Source organism: Arachis ipaensis, chromosome B6, assembly GCF_059453495.1.
Source record: "Arachis ipaensis isolate K30076 ecotype BB chromosome B6, ASM5945349v1, whole genome shotgun sequence".
NCBI classification, from domain to species: Eukaryota; Viridiplantae; Streptophyta; class Magnoliopsida; order Fabales; family Fabaceae; genus Arachis; species Arachis ipaensis.
Window position 1 is genome coordinate 15,629,098 of NC_142441.1, and position 22,131 is coordinate 15,651,228.

Genomic DNA, 22,131 nt, shown 5'->3' on the forward strand with positions numbered 1-22,131 from the left:
GGCAAAACTAGACAATATTGAGTACTCCTAGACAATATTGGGCAGAAGGCTAATTTTTTTATTTTTTATTTAGTAAAAAATAGGACAATTTATTAATATAAATAAAATGCATTTGATATTTATCAGAATGCACAAAATGAAAATTGGATACCAAAATGTATTTTTTGTCTATTTTATGTAAACTGTGACAGGGGTCCTGCGGTTTACACATTACACGTAATTCACTATAGGGGTGTCGCGGATTACGTGCAGGAAGAACTGTTCATAAACCGCGACAGGGGTGTCGCGGTTTACGTGTTGGCCTGATTTGTGCATAAACTTCGATAGGGGTGTAGCGGTTTATGCATTACTATAAATACGCTTGAGGGGTCTCGTGGATTACATTTGTGCAGTGAAAAAAAAATCCTAGAGAGAGAAGTGTTGGGTTCTAGAGAGAGGAATAGAGAGAGTTGTGGTTGATTTGAGTTGAGATAGGAGCCGGGACCATGGCAGAGACATGCAGTCTATACAGGCTCAACGGCGTTGCGCACGTCGCTGGGAGCATACACGAAGAGGTTAGCATCATAATTTAAAAATAATGTATTTTGTATAATGTTGTTAGTTAAATTATTAATTTAATTAGTTTTCGTAATTTTCGTTATTTTGGTTATTTTTTAAGTTAGTTATTGTCAGTTAATGTATCATAATGTAGATTTAAATTATTATTTTAATTAGTTTTCGTGATTTTCGTTATTTTGGTTATCTTTAATTTAGTTATGGTTAGTTAATGTATCCTAATGTAGATTTAAATTATTATTTTAATTTTTTTTGTAATTTTTGTTATTTTGGTTATTTTTAATTTAGTTATTGTAATCGAATAATGTAATATTTAAAAAAGCAGTGTATGTTAGCAGCCTAAACTTTAAAATTACTGCTGAATCTTTTATATGTTTGGTTTATTCTGTGACATTCTCCAGCCGACTAGGTGTATATATAGTGTCCAGAGGCAGCAGAATATGCCTCTGCATGACAGGATCATACTATATCTGGAGAGGGCCGGTTTGTACCACCTGGCGAGGCTGAACGCTCGGTGGTTCTGGTTGGACGAGCCCTTGGTTAGTACTTTCATTAAGCGGTAGCGTCCTGAGACGCATACCTTTCATATGTCGTTTGGAGAGTGCACTATCACGTTGCAGGATGTTGCATACCAGTTGGGCCTGCCCGTGGATGGTCTACATGTATCCGGGTGCCTTACTGATTTTGAGAAGTTTATGGAAGAAGACAGGCCGGCTGGGAGTGGTTTGAGGAGCTGTTTGGCGAGCTGCCACCACAGAATAAGGTGAAGCATTTTACAGTCCACTTCACTTGGTTTCATGAGAGGTTCAGGGTGCTGCCAGCTGGTGCTACGGAGGATACCGTACGCATATATGCCCCGGATTACATTATGATGCTGCTTTTCACTCAGTTGTTCGGTGACAAGAGTGAAAATCGGGTTCATATACGGTGGTTGCCCTTTGTGGCGAGGCTTCATGATATGGGCAGTTATAGCTGGGGGTCGACAGTGTTGGCCTGATTATATCGGTGCATGTGTCGGGTGGCCAACAGAAACGTGACGAACCTGGCAGGCCCCCTGCAGCTACTGCAGTCATGGATTTTCTGGCAGTTTTTCAGCCTACGGCCGCGCGGTTTCGACACATAGTCGTTCCCATTGGCATCTAGGTAAACATATTTGTATAGTTGTGGTTGACACTGTAAGTTTTTTTTTTTTAATTATGGTTATACCTGTTGACTATACATAACGTCTTTTATGTTTAGGTGGACCACATATGCATCGATACCAGCCACAGATGTCTAATGATGAGAGGACTTTTGCGTGGTCTAGAAATTTGCGGATAAATCCTCGTTGCAAGTATAGTTTCTAAACCTTCAAAAGTCCTTTCACACAAACGTTTTGGTTGTCACAAGTAACAAACCCCTTTAAAATTGATAACCGAGTATTTAAACTTCGGGTCGTCTTCTCAAGGAATTGCAGGGAGGTATGTTCTTATTATTGGTTATGAGTTTGTAAATTGGGGGTTTTGAAAGTAAGGAAGCAGTATGTTGAACAAAAAAAATAGTAATAATAAAATAAACTCTTGGCAAGGTATTATGACTGAAAGTCCTATCCTTATCAATTGTGATGAGAATTGGATTTTAATCCCACTTTGTTAACCTCTAACTATGAAGGTAGATCAAGTAGATTAATTAACTTAATCCTCAGGTCCTAGTCAATTTCTATGGAAAGACTAGAGTTATTGGAGCAACTCCCAATTTCAACCACTGTTTTAATTGACAGCTCAAGCGTTACCAATCACTTAACCAAAGGAAAAAGGAATAAAATATCTAAATTAAATTGAAAGCACTTATAAATAAAGCAAAGTAAAATTAAATCTGAAAATACCTCGAATTGCATTAATAATAGAAGATCAATCTAAACATAAAGAGTTTATAAATTAAATTGAGAAAAGAAATAAAAAAGAACATTGAACCTGGGATTGAGAGTCACTCCTAAAACTAAGAGAGGTCCTAAATCCTAAGAGAGAGGAGAGAACCTCTCTCTCTAAAAACTACATCTACTCCTAAAATTGTGAATGTGAAAGCTTTTTTTTATGAATGGATGCATTCCTCCACTTTATAGCTTCTAATCTGTGTTTTCTAGGCCGAGAATTGGGTCAGAAACAGCCCAGAATTCGCTGGAGAAGAATTCAAACATGCTGAATTTTCGTCACTGCGACGCGGCCGCATGGAGCACGCGATCGCGTCACCTAGCGTCAGAGCAACTATGGAATATTATATATCAAATCGAAGCCCCAGATGTTAGCTTTCCAACGCAACTGAAACCGCGTAGTTTGGACCTCTGTAGCTAAAGTTATAGCTATTTGAGTGCGAAGAGGTCAGGCTGGACAGCTTAGCAATTTCTCCAACTTCTTGTATTCCTTCCACTTTTGCACGCTTCCTTTCCATTCTCTGAGCCGTTCCTGCCCTGTAATCTCTGAAATCACTTAACACACATATCAAGGCATCTAATGGTAATAATAGAGGATTAATAATAAGCAAATATAAGATCAAAGAAGCATGTTTTCAATCATAGCACAAAACCAGGAAGGAAAATGTAAAACATGCAAACAGTATGAATAAGTGGGTAAAGAGTTGATAAAAACCACTCAATTGAGTACAAGATAAACCATAAAATAGTGGTTTATCAACCTCCCCACACTTAAACAATAGCATGTCCTCATGCTAAGCTCAAGAGAAGCTATAAAGAAATGAAGAGGAATGGTAGAATGTATGAAATGCAACCTATGTATATGAATGCAACTACATGCTAAGATGTTTCTACCTACTTGGTTAAAAATAAACAAATCTTTCAAGAACAAATATGAATTGGATTTCACTAATTCAAATCATAAAAATGAAGCATAAATAGACTTGCAAGAAGAAAATAGCTTATGAAAGCAGGGAACAAGGAATTGAGCATCGAACCCTTACTGGTAGTGTATACACTCTAATCACTCAGGTGTTTAAGGTTCGATCTCTCAATTCTCTACTAACCTTGCTTTCTAAGGCTTGCTCTTCATCTAACAATCAACACAAATTTAATGCACAGATACACATATCAAGAGGTCTTTTAAGGGTTGTAATGGGATTAGGGTCAAGGTAGGATTGTATTTGGCCAAGTGGACTAAAATCTGAATCCTTAATTAACTTAAACTTTCCACCTAACTTAAACAATTCATGTAATCATAATACAAAACCTAACTGTCCATTAACCATGTTTTTCACATATGCATTCAAATTTCAAGTACAGTACGTATGCATTGCTTTCAACACTTAACTTTGGGGCATTTTGTCCCCTTTTATTTATTTGCTCTTTTTTTTTCATTTTTTTATATTATATATTTTTTCTTTTATTTTATTTTTTTTCAATGCATATGATTAAATTATTGAATGCATGAACATATCCTAAACATTTCTTTCACATTTTCAGAAAATTCTAACATACTCAATTTTCAAACCAAATATTTTCAATCCCACTTTTCCCCACACTTAATTCATGAGCACTCTCACTAGGCTAAGCTAACCAAGGATTCAAATTAAGGACATTATTATTTTTCTGCTTAGAGTTAGTGATGAGCTAAAGTAAAGAACAAAGGGGTAAAATAGGCTCAAAGTTGGTTTGCAATGAAAAATGAAAGGTAAGGCCATATGGGTATGTAAGCTCCATGAAACAAAGGCCTCAATCATATAAGTACATGTATACATCAAACCATGGAAATATAGAATTAAGCAAGACAAAGATCACAATTTTAGAGAGAAAAATACACACTAAAATAAAATTTTTGGTTGATAAAATGCAACCAATTCAAATAGGCTCAAAAATCTCACAGGTTTTGTGTGTTCGAGTTCTAAACCATGTTCCAGTATAATATCTCTTCAAACAAGTGTAACATTAAATTTTATTCAAATTAGTGAAATTCTCTAAAAGGTTTCTTGAAAAAGAAAATATTACTTTAACCAAGTGGTAAAATATGCACAAAAATCAAACAAACATGCAAATGTAACAACTAACTACAAAGAAAATTTAAACATTGGTGTTGAGACAAGAAAGTACTAACCCATGGAGATCGGTATCGACATCCCCACACTTAAAGATTGCACCGTCCTTGGTGCATGCTGAGATGTACAGGTGGACGGGTCTTCTCCAACTGATGCTTTTCTCCAAGGATTGTGCTGATGGACTTGTTTGTCTCTCCATGTAAACGTCTTCCGGTTCCCTTCCGGGTGGCCATCCTGAAAGAAAAAGGGAAGAAAAGTGTTCATACCCTGGGTCGAGATAACCGACCTGGGATGACTGGAGATAAAGCGACCGACCTCTTCAGGTCTGACTATCCGACCTCTTCTCAAAGAGCTCAGCCAAATCGACAAAAGAGCCCAGTAAAGGGCCCAAATGAAGGAACACGATCCAAATCCTAAGGCGGCCTAAAAGCCTATAGAGATAAAGGCGGTTCCGCTAAAGATACGCTGACCTCAACACAAAGATAAAGATAAGATAAGATGACCAACTTATCTTATCCAAAGGTCACATCTCACCATTATAAATACACTGGAGCACCCAGGTATAACTCATACTCTGATTCTACATAAAAAAAACCTGCTTAATACCCTTGCTAACTTAAGCATCGGAGTCCCTTGCAGGTACCCCCCACCCTTCGGTGACAGAGAATCGGCAGCACGTTCAGCCCAGCAAGTCGGACACACCAGCTCCGGCCGCTATTCACCAGCCGGACACATCGGTTCCGACCAGCGAAGAAGATCTCATTCGAGAACGACTTACAGTTTCAGGTAACCCCCGGAACATTAGCGCCGTTGCCGGGGACCCAGAAGTCATCCCATCACCATGGCAGACAACCATGACAACGACCACGATTCAAGCCTTGAAGATCGAACACCACACAAAAACGCGGATGTCATGCTACAAGACACTCCGGAGACCAGCAAAGACAAAGATTTTCCAAATTCAGGAGCCATAGAAGCACTCTTAAATCACCTAAAACAACTAGAAAAAGAAACCCAGCAACATCGAGAAATCGGAAGGGATCTACAAAGAGAGATGCGGCGACGTCGGGAGTTGGAAGAAAAACTGCAGCAATTGGAAGCCGATCTCAAATCAAAAGCCCCTCGCGCTAATCTCGAAGAAAATTCACACAAAGAGCAAGACCCCTTCACTAGGGAAATTATGAAAACCAAAATTCCGAAAGACTTCAAACTCCCGGATATGGCTCTATATGACGGCACCACGGATCCTAACCACCATCTCAGTAACTTCAGAAGCAGAATGTATCTTACTAACACCCCAGACGCTGTTCGCTGTAAAGCCTTCCCAACAACTCTGACAAAGACAGCTATGCGGTGGTTCGATGACTTAGCTAAGAAATTCTTAGCCAGATTTTCCATTCAAAAGGATAAAGCTAAGCACGCCCCCAGTTTATTAGGAATCAAACAAGGAGATCGGGAGAGCCTTCGCAACTACATGGAAAGATTCAACAAAACATGCATGGACATACATAGTTTACCCACGGAAGCCGCAATCATGGGACTCATTAACGGCCTACGAAAGGGACCTTTCAGCCAATCTATATAAAAAAAGTACACGACTACCCTCGACGAAGTTCAGGAGAGAGCAGAAAAATATATCAATATGGAAGAAAACGCTTGTCTAGGAGAGTCCTCGAAATCGGGAGCTTCCTACCGTGACAGAGACAAAGAATCCAAAAGGAAAGACGACAGACAAGGAGAGAAAATTAAGAAGTACCATAACTATACTCCTCTTAGGGCATCACTGGTCGAAATATATAAAGAAGTCTGCCACACGGGAAAAATTCCCCCAGCTCGGCCACTTAAAGGCAAAAAGGGAGGAGGAAACCGAAAAGAGTATTGTGAATATCATCGGGTCCGAGGACACTCCACTAAGAATGCTTCGATTTAAAAAACATCATAGAAAAATTGGTAAGGGAAGGAAAACTATATCGATTCCTGGCCACCCGAGATGACGAGCAAAGGAAGAGACGAAGGGATGATGATACCGAACGAACAGAACGATCACCTCGGACGCCAGAAAGACACGTCCATATGATACATGGCGGTTTCGCAGCAGGAGGAATCTCCAAATCCTCTCGTAAGAGATACCTCAAAGAGATATACCATGTCGAAGGAGAGGAAGGAGCACTCAACATCCCAGCGATAACATTTACTAAGGAGGATGCAACCGGTATCATTACCGGACACGACGATCCCATGGTTATCACCATCATCTTGGCAAACGCCAACCTGCACCGGACATTAATAGACCAAGGGAGTTCTGCCGACATCTTATTCAAAACAGCCTTCGATAAGCTCGGCTTAGAAGAAAAAGAACTTAAAGCATATCCAAACAGTTTGTTCGGGTTAGGAGACACTCCGGTTCGACCACTAGGATACATACCACTGCATACAACCTTTGGAAAAGGAGACTAATCAAGAACTCTCAAAATAGACTACATCGTAGTTGACGTAAGCTCAGCCTACAACGCTCTCATAGGTCGGACCACGCTCAACCAACTCGGTGCAATAGTCTCGACCTCACACATGTGCATGAAATTCCCAACTCCAAAAGGAATAGCCACAATAAAAGCAGACCAGAGGATGGCGTGTTGCTGTTACAACGAGAGCCTCAACCTCAGGGGCAAAGGAGAAGAGTTTCACACAATCGAGCTGGGCGGAGTTCAACGACGAGAGGAGTTCCGTCCCCAACCAGAGGGCGAGATAGAAAAAATTCAGATCGGAGACACCTCGGAAAAAACAACTAATATCGGCACAATCCTCAAAGGAGATCTAAAAGAACTGCTAATACAATTTTTGCGAGATAATGCCGACCTGTTTGCATGGAAAGCCGCAAACATGCCAGGTATAGACCCTAAGCTAATGTGTCACAAGTTGGCAGTTTATCCAGGATCTCAACCAGTACAACAGAGACGAAGAAAGCTCGGGCCAGAGCGATCCCAGGCTGTGGAAGAGCAAGTGCAGGCACTATTGGAAGCTGGATTTATAAGAGAAGTCAAATACCCACTATGGCTAGCCAACGTTGTCTTGGTGAAGAAATCAAACGGGAAGTGGCGAATGTGCACCGATTATACAGATATCAACAAAGCTTGCCCAAAAGATCCATACCCACTCCCGAGTATCGACGCCCTGGTAGACGCTTCCTCTGGGTATAAATATCTCTCGTTTATGGATGCGTATTCGGGATACAACCAAATCCCCATGTACCCACCGGACCAGGAAAAGACTTCGTTCTTAACGCCAAAGGCAAACTACTCCTACATTGTAATGCCTTTCGGCCTTAAGAATGCAGGAGCCACTTATCAAAGATTGATGAATAAAGTCTTCTCGGAGCACATCGGGAAAATCATGGAAGTTTATGTAGACGACATGCTAATTAAAACGAAAAGCGAACAGACACTGTTGACCGACCTAGCCCAAGTGTTCGACACCATCAGGAAGCATGGTATGCGACTCAATCCATCTAAATGCACCTTCGCGGTAGAAGCAGGAAAATTCTTAGGATTCATACTCACACAACGGGGAATTGAAGCAAATCCAGATAAATGCCAGGCCATATTGAACATGAAGAGCCCAACCTGCGTGAAAGAAGTACAGCAACTCAACGGGAGGTTGGCCGCCCTATCCCGATTCTTAGTAGGAGCTGCAATAAAATCTCTCCCCTTCTATGCAACTTTAAGAAAAGGAAAACAGTTTGAATGGACGACAGAATGCGAACAAGCGTTCCAAGACTTTAAGAAGTTCTTAGGATAGCCACCTATCCTATCCCAACCTCAAGAAGGAGAACCACTCATACTATATCTTGCAGTAGGAGAAAAGGCAGTAGCATCAGCATTGGTCCGAGAAAGCGAAAACGGGCAACAACTCATCTACTTCATTAGCAAAGCACTACAGGGATCCGAGCTGAACTATCAGAAAATAGAAAAATTTTCCTACACTCTCGTCTTAACATCTCGGCGACTCCGCCCCTACTTCCAGGCCCACACCATCAAAGTTCGAACTAATCATCCCTTAAAAGGAATACTACAGAAAACGGATTTAGCTGGCAGAATTCTACAATGGGCAGTCGAGCTGTCAGAATTCGACCTCCAATATGAAGCTCGGACCGCCATCAAATCAAAATACCTAGCCGATTTTATCGCCGAGTTCACAGATGCCCTAGAGGCCCCCATAGAGTGGAATCTGTATGTGGATGGATCTTCAAACAAAACAGGAAGTGGCGCAGGAGTGATAATAGAAAGCAACTAGGGAGCCCAAGTTGAGCTTTCCTTCAAGTTCGGATTCCCGGCTTCAAATAACCAGGCGGAATACGAAGCGTTGCTAGCTGGCCTGAAACTGGCTGAAGAAGTGGGAGCATGAAAACTCAACATCTATAGTGATTCGCAAGTGGTCACATCACAGATAGCAGGGAGCTACCAAGTCAAAGATCCCATCATGAAAAGATACCTAGATAAAACCAAGCAACAGCTCGAACAATTCGGGAAATACAAGATCTGCCACATACCCCGCGAGCAAAATGCTCGAGCTGACGCACTCTCAAAGCTGGCCAGCACCAAACCAGGAGGCAATAATAGAAGCCTCATCCAGGAAATGCTACAGAACCCATCAATCTCGGAAACAGAAAAAGTCCTAACCATAATAGGCCAGGACCAAGACTGGATGATCCCCATAATCAACTACCTCAAGTCAGGAATGCTCCCCACAGAAGAAAAGGAAGAAAAGAAGCTAAAAAGGGAAGCACAATACTACACCATTATAAACAACATCCTGTACAAAAGAGGGATATCGGTGCCATTACTAAAGTGCGTGCCGACCTCCCACACCAGGGAAGTGCTAGAAGAGGTACACAGCGGCATCTGCGACAATCATCTCGGAGCGAGGGCTCTTGCCAAAAAGATACTCCGGGCAGGGTTTTACTGGCCAACTCTACAGAAAGAATCTACAGAGTTCGTAAAGACATGTCCACCATGTCAGAAGCATGCCAACTTCCACATTGCTCCACCAGAAGAACTCATCAGTGTGACCGCACCTTGGCCTTTTGCGAAGTGGGGACTCGACCTTCTCGGCCCCTTTCCCCAGGGATCGGGGCAAGTTAAATTCCTCATAGTAGGGGTAGATTACTTCACAAAGTGGATCGAGGCAGAACCCTTAGCCAACGCCACTGCCCAAAGAAGTCGGAAGTTTTTATACAGAAACATTGTCACAAGATTTGGGGTTCCATATTCAATAACCACAGACAATGGCACCCAATTCACATATGCCGGCTTCAGAAAACTAGTATCCGACTTGAATATAAAGCACCAGTTTACCTCTGTCGAACATCCTCAAGCCAACGGACAGGCCGAAGCCGCCAATAAAGTCATATTAGCAGGGTTAAAACGAAGACTACAAGATGCAAAGGGAGCTTGGGCAGAGGAGTTTTCACAAGTCCTCTGGGCGTATCGAACGACGCCACATTCTACCACAAAGGAATCCCCATTTCGGTTAACATACAGAACGGAGGCAATGATTCCAGTAGAAATTGAGGAAGGATCGCACAGGGCAGTCCATTATAATAAAGGAGCAAACCCCCAACTTCAGAGGGAAGAACTCGACCTACTACCTGAGATCCAGAAAAGAGCTCGGATCAGGGAAGAAGCGCTAAAATGTCGAATGGCTTCCAGATATAACCAAAGGGTAGTACCAAGGAGTTTTGCTGAGAATGATCTCATCTTAATCCGAAACGACATAGGAACAACTCGACCCAGAGAGGAAAAGCTGGTAGCCAATTGGAAAGGACCATACCGGGTCACAGAAGTACTCGGGAAGGGCTACTACAGAATATCCGAACTCGACGGACGGGAGCTTCCAAGGTCATGGCATGCCTGCAACCTAAGAAGGTACTACAGTTAGAAAGGGTAAAGGATCTCACCAGGGATGCGCTCTTTTTCCTGAAAAAGTTTTTTAATGAGGCACCATGTCGAGACTCAGACCATACCCAACTTAAGAGGATGAGAAAAATCCCACATGTATATATTTGCATTTTTCTTTGAATAAAATATTATCTAGGTATTCTACAAGATTTCAAGACGCATTATTCTGAAGCATTCATCGTCCGATTATAAAGCTACAGGTCGGCAAAAAGTGAAAAATAATTTCACTGCACGACCACGATAAAGACAAATCGTCCGATAAAGGTGAAAACGCGATTCACCCAAAGGACGAGCTCGATATGCCAACCACTTTCTACAAATAGGAAAAAATGAACACAGAATAATGTAAGAAGTTATCGAAAGCAATCTAAAAAAAAGAACCTAACGAGGTCTTACGGATAGCTAATATAATAACTTAAAGAGACTGGCCGACATCAAAAAGTCGGACCAAGTCAACCCAAGTTATCAGCGAATCCCTGGAAAGAGGTCTGGCCAACCTTATTAAAGAGGAATTGCTATAACTTAGAAGAGATCGACCTAACAAAGTCGGTCCCCTACAAAAACAAGTTATAAAAGTAATCCCTGAAAGAGACCTGACAAAGGTCCAAGAAAGAGGATTACAAAATAACTTAGAAGAGATCGACCTAACGAAGTCGGTCCCCTACAAAAACAAGTTATAAAAGTAATCCCTGAAAGAGACCTGACAAAGGTCCAAGAAAGAGGATTACAAAATAACTTAGAAGAGATCGACCTAACGAAGTCGGTCCCCTACAAAAACAAGTTATAAAAGTAATCCCTGAAAGAGACCTGACAAAGGTCCAAGAAAGAGGATTACAAAATAACTTAGAAGAGATCGACCTAACGAAGTCGGTCCCCTACAAAAACAAGTTATAAAAGTAATCCCTGAAAGAGACCTGACAAAGGTCCAAGAAAGAGGATTACAAAATAACTTAGAAGAGATTGACCTAATGAAGTCGGTCCCCTACAAAAACAAGTTATAAAAATAATCCCTGAAAGAGACCTAACAAAGGTCCAAGAAAGAGGATTACAAAATAACTCAGAAGAGATCGACCTGACGAAGTCGGTTTCCTACAAAAATACAAGTCAAAAAAGGACGGGATGCGAAGATGCCAAAAAACAAAGGATGCCCAGCCAAAAAACTTTTTTATAAAGTTATAAAGGCCTCGAAGGGCCACTCACACTTACTACCCAAAAGGCAGCAAGCTACTTGTCTGTTTCTAAAAGTAATAAAAGTTGCTAGGAAAGCAACTAAGAAGAGTCAACATCTAAATAAAGAGTTCAAAAGGCCAAAAAATCGGGCCATCTACACAAAAGTCATAAAAAGTTTCCACAAAACGCCCACAAGCCGGGCCAACTACAAATCAACAGGCATCAGAAGTTTTCTCGGCACCATCAGGAGCTTTCTTCGCGGCATCAAGACCAGGGAAAGGAGGGCGAGCGTGAATCGGCACCGCATCAACAGTCCCATCCTCCCGATTCAGGATCTGGCAATCCAAGTCAGGCACAGCAGGAGGAGCGGAAGAAGTCGGCGCTTTGGTGGAAGACACGAGGGGAGGAACAACTTCATCATCATCACCCTCATCATCAGGGACAATCTTGCCATCTCGAACAACATTATCCAAACTGAAAAGGGTGAGATCGGCCTCAGGAGCAATGATCCGGACTTGTTCTTTCAAGTTCTCGTAAGCAGCAGTTACGCTACCAACGAGATGACCCTGGAGGTCGGCATAATCCTCCCGGGCGTTGTCCAGCTCTTCCCTCAAGCGCCTCCCCTCCCTATAGGATATCACATAGCTTTCCTTGTGCATCATGGCTGCATCCTCAGCCAACCTCAAGGAAGTAGCCAGCGACTCAGAGCTCGCCTTCTCATTCTCGAGGTCCTTCTCCAACTTGGCCACCTTCACCTCGAGCTCCTCCTTCAACCCCTTCATCCGGTCGAACTCCCGTTTCGCCTCCTCCATAAATGCCTTAGTAGCATGAAGAGGAAGGTTCTGGGCAGTTCAATGAATCGCAGCCGCCATATAGGCTATCCTCACATGATTCTGAGCCATAAACTCCAAATGATGAAGAATGGACACATCATCCATGGGAATGGTACCATATGGCCCAATCTGTTGATCTATAAATTCAATAGCGTTGAAGTCAGGAGCATTGAGATCAAAGGGCTCGGAAGTCTTTTGCTTTTTACTTGGAGGAACAGTGGGTGGAACAGCAGAAGAAGAAGGAGGATCTACCAAACGGACCCGAGGTATCGGGATCGCCTTCTTCACCCCGGGAGAGCTCGGCACGGCCGGCTTCTCACGAGACTGAGAAGACCCCTCCCCAGCAGCCCTGGTCGCAACATTCCTGGCAGCAGTTGCCCTCTGCGCCCTTTTAAAAGCCTTCATGGACTCACTGTTCTTCATTGCCTCTGCAAATAAAATAGAAGTCAAGCTACAAATCCAACAATTCGAAAATATAGCTACAAGTATCATAAAACAGACAGCAAAGGGAAACACAGAGATACCCAGTTCAGATTGAAGAAGGGAAGGATTGGTGAGAAGTTTCTTAGTATCGAGATGGGGAGGCTGACCCCAGCGCTCCTCTAAAACAGCCACAAAAGCCTGCTCGGCCTCATCCAACATGTCCCAGGAATACCTGGAGACCCTGACATCTTTCTGCCACTCTAAGGGAAAGGCAGACTCATCGTTTTCATCTAAGAAAAAGGGGCGAGATCCTTTAACAGCTCGGACTTTGAAAAAATAATTTTTAAAATCCCGGAACGATTCGTCAAACATAGAAAAGACTTTCTTTCATTGGGCAGAACGGAAGGAGACCCAAGCTGACTTCTTTTTCACCACACCAGGCTTGGTCAAGACGAACAAGTAGAAAAATAAGGATTGGAAAGCAGGAATACCAAAACCATCACACAACAATTGGAAAATTTTAATAAAACCCCAGGAGTTGGGGTAAAGTTGAGAAGGGGCAACATTACAAGACCATAACAAGTCGATCTCGAATTGAGAAAAAGGAAGGGTGATACCCAGCTGACTAAAGAAATAGTCATAAGCATAAAAGAAAGGGCGATCATCGACAACCCGAGTAGAAAAACAGACTCGCTCGTCAGAAGAAGGAAGAACAAGCTCATAGTTCTTCTCGTCACCAGAATTGCTACAAACACTGTGAAACTGCCTAAGCTGAGTGCAGAATTCGCCATCAACAAGTGAAACACACATGAGGACCATGGAGTCCACCCAATAAGCCATTCCCGCAGGAACCTGGGAGGGCATCTCAACAACGTTGTTTCGGGAAGACATGAGGTCAACTAAAGATCCTACAAAAGAAAAGAAGAGCGGATTACTCAAAAACATCCCAGACCTGGGAAAAAACATCTCGGCTGGCAGATAAACAAAAGGGAAAACCCCAAAGCCTCAAAGATAAAAGCCTTGGGGCATCCCTTGGAGGCAATAAAAAGGCAAAGGTTTTTAAAGTTACCTCTACAACCTACATCCCGGCGCTCATCAAAATAAAAACTGAAAAAGAGGGCAAAGGAAGCGAAAAGGAAAAAGGTCCACCCTTCTACACTTTATCAGGAAAGCATTACTCTTCTACCAGCGCTACTGTTACGGTCTATCAGAACACCAAAAAAGGCGCAAACTTTTTCGAAATCAAGGCAAAGATCATCAGCAAAAAACAAACACCAACATGCCAAACAAGAAATCGTCAAAAGATGCAACCTTTTTTACAGTCATTATTCCAAAAAACTTCAAATACAAAGGCAAAGCATCAAGTAATAAGAAAGGCGAAAAGATTCAGGCAAAAGGACGAAGAAAACTTCAGAGCCCGCATTACGACAGTAACTAGGCACAGCAAAAACAAAAGATCCAAACTTTCTCAAAACGAAATCACAACTTCATCATAAAACCAAAGTAACGAAGGAAGAATAAAAATTCGAATGGCACTAACCTGGAGAAGAAAAAGCTTCAAGGGAAGGAGGAGACGTAGAAATGAAAGCCACCCAGAAAAAAGCCAAGCGACGCTGTAAGCACAAGAAAGTGGAGGCGTGAGCGAAAGACAGAGAGCAAGATGAGAGAAACAGAAAAACGAGAAGTAAATGGAGAAGTTACGCAAGAAGAAATAAAGAAAAGAAACCGTTTTTGATCGCGAAATTCAAAAAGCAAAGAGAGAATGAAGGGCAAAATTAATACCAATTAAATGCGGATATTAAAACCGCTTGCATTCCCAAAAAAAGCGCTAATACAAAAGCGCGCGCTTTTAGAGGAAAATGTTCTACATTCAAAAAGACTCTACGAAGAAAGGAATTGACAAAATGCTTGAATTCGACTTCAAGAAGGACCGAAGTCAAGGACTCGACCTCAAAGAAGACCGAGCTCAAGCAGGGGCACTGTTCATACCTTGGGTCGAGATAACCGACCTGGGATGACTGGAGATAAAGCGACCGACCTCTTCAGGTCTGACTATCTGACCTCTTCTCAAAGAGCTCGGCCAAATCGACAAAAGAGCCCAGTAAAGGGCCCAAATGAAGGAACACGATCCAAATCCTAAGGCGGCCTAAAAGCCTATAGAGATAAAGGCGGTTCCGCTAAAGATACGCTGACCTCAACACAAAGATAAAGATAAGATAAGATAACCAACTTATCTTATCCAAAGGTCACATCTCACCATTATAAATACACTGGAGCACCCATGTATAACTCATACTCTGATTCTACATAAAAAATCTGCTTAATACCCTTGCTAACTTAAGCATCGGAGTCCCTTGCAGGTACCCCCCACCCTTCGGTGACAGAGAATCGGCAGCACGTTCAGCCCAGCAAGTCGGACACACCAGCTCCGGCCGCTATTCACCAGCCGGACACATCGGTTCCGACCAGCGAAGAAGATCTCATTCGAGAACGACTTACAGTTTCAGGTAACCCCCGGAACAAAAAGTAACCCAAAAATAAAGATAGAAAATAAATGAAGTATGGGTGGGTTAATGCCAAAATGATAAGGGTCTCATTTACATGGAAGCTTCAACATGTAAGTGAGAAAACAAAAGAAGCCATGGCATACCAGTGGTGCAAGATTTGAAACATAGGGGAGGAGAGTGTGGGTAATGAAAGACAGTATAAGCTCATGTCAATGCAAAAAGAAATACAAATATCATAAAAGAATAGCATTGATTTAAATAATATTACCCAAGAGTGTAAACAAGTCACTAAACACCAAATAATACCAGAAAAGTTGCAACAGTTAAATAAGAAAATCAACACCAAAGGAAAAATAATAAATGTAGAAAAGAAAAGAAAAATATGCACTAAATTAAAATGCAATGAATGAAATATACAAATAAATTAAGTAAAATAAAATAAAAGATAAGAAAAATGAGAAGGGAAAGAAGGGAAGAAGAAGTAAGTAAGAAAGGAGGGAGGAAAAATTAGGATTGGGGGAGAAAAGATAAGATATTTGGCAAATTAGGATAAGCTATGCGGCGCAAGTGACGCAGTCGCGTGGGGCACGCGGTCGCGTGGCTTGCGCTTAAACTGATTGACCCGGTCACGTCGGTCACGCAGTCGCGTGACCCGTTTTATGCTACTGGCGCGAGGGCAGCCTCGCTCTCGCACAACTCTTTGTTCAAAAATCATTAATTGCCAAATATTGGGTGACGCGATCGCATGGGGCATGCGATCGCGTGAGTGGCCACTTAGTAGGATGTGACGCGGCCGCGTGGGGCACGCGGTCGCGTGAGATGGACTGCGCGTCCAGCGCTAGTCTAGCACCACTCTAGCACAACTTTCGACTGTGCACCATTATTACGTCGAAATCCTAGTCACGCGGCTGCGTGGGGCACGCGGTCGCATGGGAGGCCATTATTCACATATGACGCGGTCGCGTGGGTCGATTTGTGCCACTGGCACGCCTCCAGCCACACTCCAGCGTGACTCTCTGTTCGTTTTTATTTTCTCCCCTCTCCTTGCGACGCGGACGCGTCGCGTGGTATTTTTTTTTATGCAATATGCAGATGCAAATGCAGTGCTGATATGGATGTTATGAATAATTTCAGGTTCAATAAAAATAGAATAAAATAAAATAAAAAAACAAATAAAACGAAATAAAATTAAAATTGAGAAAGGAATGATTATACCATGGTGGGTTGTCTCCCACCTAGCACTTTTAGTTAAAGTCCTTAAGTTGGACATTTGGTGAGCTCCCTGTTATGGTGGCTTGTGTTTGAACTCATCCAGGAATCTCCACCAATGTTTGTATCTCCAGTAACCTCTGGGGTCCCAAACTAAGCATGTAAAGCCCTTAAGAAGCTTCAAACAGATTCTTAGGCTCCCGGGGTAATAAGTGTCAGAGCAGATTCCAGGATCCCAAATCTTGCTTTTACACCCATCTTTGTTGGGATCTGTATTTTTCCAACTGGGTGATAAGTAATTTGAATTCTCACTGCAGCTACCAAACAGCTTTCTAGACCCATTCAGTTGAGCTTTACACCAACCTTTGCATTCAAACTTAAAGCTTCCAACCATGATGAACCTCGTAGGACAATTCTTACCACTGGCCATCTTCCTCTTACTCTTAATGTTACAAAGAGCTCTAAGTTGACCATCCATCTCCAGTAGCCCATATTCAAGTAGAATTAGGAAGCTAAGGGATATGAATTTTACCCACTTGAATGTTGTGAAGGATGATGGCAACTTAGGGGGAGGTATTTTTAATGAAATTGCAAGCTCCACTCCCTTTTGCTTTTCTCTGATAATTACCACCTCTCTGCAAGCTTCTTCAATTTCAACCTCTTTCTCTTGGTAGCTTTCTTCCAATTCAATCTTCTCTTCATTGCTTTCCAAGGGCATGGGAGGTTGTGCTTCTTCTTCTTGAATCTCCATCTCTTGGTCAACCTCTTCCAAGTATTCAACTGTGATATGCCTTGGAGGTTGTACACCCTCCTCAGCATCAATTTCAAACGTCTTGGAAGGGGGTTCTATGACTGGACTTTCCCATGGAGGTTCTGCATCTCCTAAGTCTTCAACCACTTCTTCTTCTTCAATAATTCCGGCTTCCTCTACTTGTTCCAGTACAAAGTCATGCTCTGTACTGTTCACTGGAGTTTCTAGTATCTCTTTCATGCTACGTTCTTCATTAGATTGTCCACATGAAGCCATGGAGGTTCCTTGAGTGTCCGAATGTCGGGAAGCTAATTGATTTATCGCTTGCCCCAATTGATGAAGGGTTGCCTGGAATCGATCCACTGTTTCCTTGAAATGATCCTTTGTCTCTTGATGCACTCGGCTTTCATAAATATGATCATAGTGCTCTTGGATTGATGGATATGGAGATGGTGAATATTGAAGTGGTGGTTCTTGTGAGTAATTGGGTTGGAATTGGGGTGGTTCTATATATGGTTCATATGGCTCATAAGGTGGTTGGTATGGTGGTTGAGGGTTAGGGTCATATGGAGGTGAATGGCAGAAAGGAGCTTGTGAGTTTGGTGGTCCAAAGTTATGTTGAGGAGGGGGTTCATAGGCGTATGGTGGTGGTTGTTGATAATTAAAAGAGCGCTCACCATAGCCATTGCCTTGATATGCATCACAGAATGGTTGTTGATAGTCCATTGGAGGTGGTTGTTGCCATGAGGGTTGATTAAATCCTTGTGGCTCCTCCCATCTTTGATTCTTCCAATCTTGATTCCTGTTCTCATTATAGTTTCCATTCCTAACAACAACATTGGAATCAAACTTGAAGCGAGAGGGGTGAGAACTCATAGTTAGTTAATAAAAATTTAAAAACAAAAATAAAAGCAAATTTGAAATTCAAATTTTTGAATTTGAAAATTAAAATTTGAATTTTTTTTAAATTTGAATTTTAAATTTTGAAAATTGAATTTTTAAAATTGAAAATTAAAAATTGATTTTTTTTAAATATTTACAATAACCAATAATAAGGCACACGTTTGCAATTCCCCGGCAACGGCGCCATTTTGATGAGAGGACTTTTGCGTGGTCTAGAAATTTGCGGATAAATCCTCGTTGCAAGTATAGTTTCTAAACCTTCAAAAGTCCTTTCACACAAACGTTTTGGTTGTCACAAGTAACAAACCCCTTTAAAATTGATAACCGAGTATTTAAACCTCGGGTCGTCTTCTCAAGGAATTGCAGGGAGGTATGTTCTTATTATTGGTTATGAGTTTGTAAATTGGGGGTTTTAAAAGTAAGGAAGCAGTATGTTGAACAAAAAAAATAGTAATAATAAAATAAACTCTTGGCAAGGTATTATGACTGAAAGTCCTATCCTTATCAATTGTGATGAGAATTGGATTTTAATCCCACTTTGTTAACCTCTAACTATGAAGGTAGATCAAGTAGATTAATTAGCTTAATCCTCAGGTCCTAGTCCATTCCTATGGAAAGACTAGAGTTATTGGAGCAACTCCCAATTTCAACCACTGTTTTAATTGACAGCTCAAGCGTTACCAATCACTTAACCAAAGCCAAAAGAAAGAAAATATCTAAATTAAATTGAAAGCACTTATAAATAAAGCAAAGCAAAATTAAATCTGAAAACACCTCGAATTGCATTAATAATAGAAGATCAATCTAAACATAAAGAGTTCATAAATTAAATTGAGAAAAAAAATAAAAAAGAACATTGAACCTGGGATTGAGAGTCACTCCTAAAACTAAGAGAGGTCCAAAATCCTAAATCCTAAGAGAGATGAGAGAACCTCTCTCTCTCTAAAAACTACATCTACTCCTAAAATTGTGAATGTGAAAGCTTTTTTTTATGAATGGATGCATTCCTCCACTTTATAGCTTCTAATCTGTGTTTTCTAGGTCGAGAACTGGGTCAGAAACAGCCCAGAATTCGCTGGAGAAGAATTCAAACATGCTAAATTTTCGTCACTGCGACGCGGTCGCGTCACCTAGCATCAGAGAAACTATGGCATATTATATATCAAATCGAAGCCCCGGGCGTTAGCTTTCCAACGCAACTGGAACCGCATCGTTTGGACCTCTATAGCTAAAGTTATAGCTATTTGAGTGCAAAGAGGTCAGGTTGGATAACTTAGCAATTTCTCCAACTTCTTGTATTTCTTCCACTTTTGCACGCTTCCTTTCCATCCTCTGAGCCGTTCCTGCCCTGTAATCTCTGAAATCACTTAACACACATATCAAGGCATCTAATGGTAATAAGAGAGGATTAATAATAAGCAAATATAAGATCAAAGAAGCATGTTTTCAATCATAGCACAAAACCAGGAAGGAAAATGTAAAACATGCAAATAGTATGAATAAGTGGGTAAAGAGTTGATAAAAACTACTCAATTGAGTACAAGATAAACCATAAAATAGTGGTTTATCATCTAACCCTCATGGGTTCCAACCCTAGCCACCTATAGACCTGAATGAACCTGCTGGCAGTCCATATGACACTTGGTTGGGCATGGAAGGGACGCCTGCATCTGCATATGGGACAGGATCGCATATCGAGCCTCCAGCACAGTAGTGCCAGAGGCCCACCAGAGTGAGACGGGCTGCTCGATGTGGGACAGGGTCGCATCTCCTAGGCGCATTTGGGCATGACTCTGCCGACGAGGATGAGGATAGGCAGGGGTCGTAGCTTATTATTTTATGTTTCCATTTATGATACCCATGTATGTCTGATTTTTCATGTACTTTTGTATTATATGTGTTTGTACGTACTTTATTTATATTGAATTAGGTGTATGTAATGTATGGTTTTCGTTAACCCCACACCTTATTTACCATGTACTTTTTGTTAACCTCACACTATGTTTATTTTCTCTATTAAATATTTATAGTAATGCATAAACCGTTACACTCCTATCGCAGTTTATGCACAAATCAGGCTAATACGTAAACCGCGACACCCCTGTTGCGGTTTATGAACAGTTCTTCCTGCACGTAATCCGCGACACCTCTATGGCGGATTATGTGTAATGTGTAAACTGTGAGACCCCTATCGCAGTTTACATAGAATAGGCAAAAAATACATTTTGGTATCCGTTTTTCATTTTGTGTATTCTGGTAAATATAGGTTGCATTTTGTTTATATTAATAAATTGTCCTAAAAAATAATTATATATATATATATATATATATATATATATATATATATAATTAAAAATGACAACTAAGACTTAGAAATTATTTCTTATAAGATAATTAAACATATTATTTGTTAAAATAATTAAAATATAAATATTTTTAAATTAACCTCAAATGTTATAATATAAATATAGGTTGTTGCTTTTAAAATTTTCAAACACTATTCAGTTTTTTTTAAATGTTTCTTGTAAAATTATTAAAAAAATATATTATGCTTCTTTTAAATAATTTAAATCACAACTACAACTTATACAATGAAAAAATTAATAATAATATAATTAGAGTTGAAATGAATTAAAATTTGTAACTTATGTAAACAATTGAATTCGATATTTTTTCGTTGATTCAAAATTATTTATTATTAAATATGTGCTGAAAGTAGTTGTAATTTCTTTTTCAATGTAAATGACTAAATTATCTACAAAAAATTTGTCTATCATTTTACTCTAACGCCTTGTTTTAATAATTTTTATTGCCGAGAAAACTCTTTCTATTGTTGTTGTAGATACGAGAATAGTCAAGATCTTGCGAATCGATTTATAAACCAAATGATAAGTTCTTAATTTTTTTTTATTTCTTTCACTCTTTGACATAACTCAGAAAGTGTACCAACATCTTTTAAATGATTTGATACATCAAATGTATAATGTTGCAATTGAACATTCAAAAGAATTATTTCATGATTAGAAAAATTTGAAGGATAAAACTTTTCAACTAACTTGGATATATTCTGAATTTAAACAATTTAAATGTCCTTAGGATCCAAAGCAGTACTTAAAGTCAAAAGCTTTCTGATTTTCACATTGAATCTACTATTTAACTCTTGTATTTGAGAGTCAATCGCTACTAAAAATACATCTACCCGATAATGATGCTCAACTGTTATATTTGATTGATGAGATCAACCTCTTCCAACTGTGTATTGTGTACTCATATCAGGGATGTCAATTTTATGCTTCTCACAAAACTTCTTAACAGTAAATTGCACCAACCATTATTCTTCAATTTTTTAAAAAGTAGTTTTGATATGAAAATAATATGTATTACATTTAAAATATCTTGAAATTTTTATTGTAATGCTTGACGCAAAATATTAGTAATTCTCATAATTTCTTTCATCAAATGTAACGGAAAAATAAATTCAAATGAATATAGCACTTTATTGACACCGTAAGCCTCACTTCTTTGAGTAGAAGTTGTACCATCATCAATAATGTTATTAAGAACAGTATAAGTAACTGCAAACATTCTTATCAAGCTATAAATAGAATGAAAGTGAGAACTCCATTTTGTATCTCTAGTTCTTTGCAAAGTGTCTACTTGATTTGCACATTAATTTGTTTCTAACTCATCATTGGCAATCAATTTTGCATTTTCAATTTCTTGAACTTCTTATAGTTGATCATATTGTTTGCAAGATACACTAATAATATTGACAATAGCAGTCAATTATGTAAAAAATTTATGAA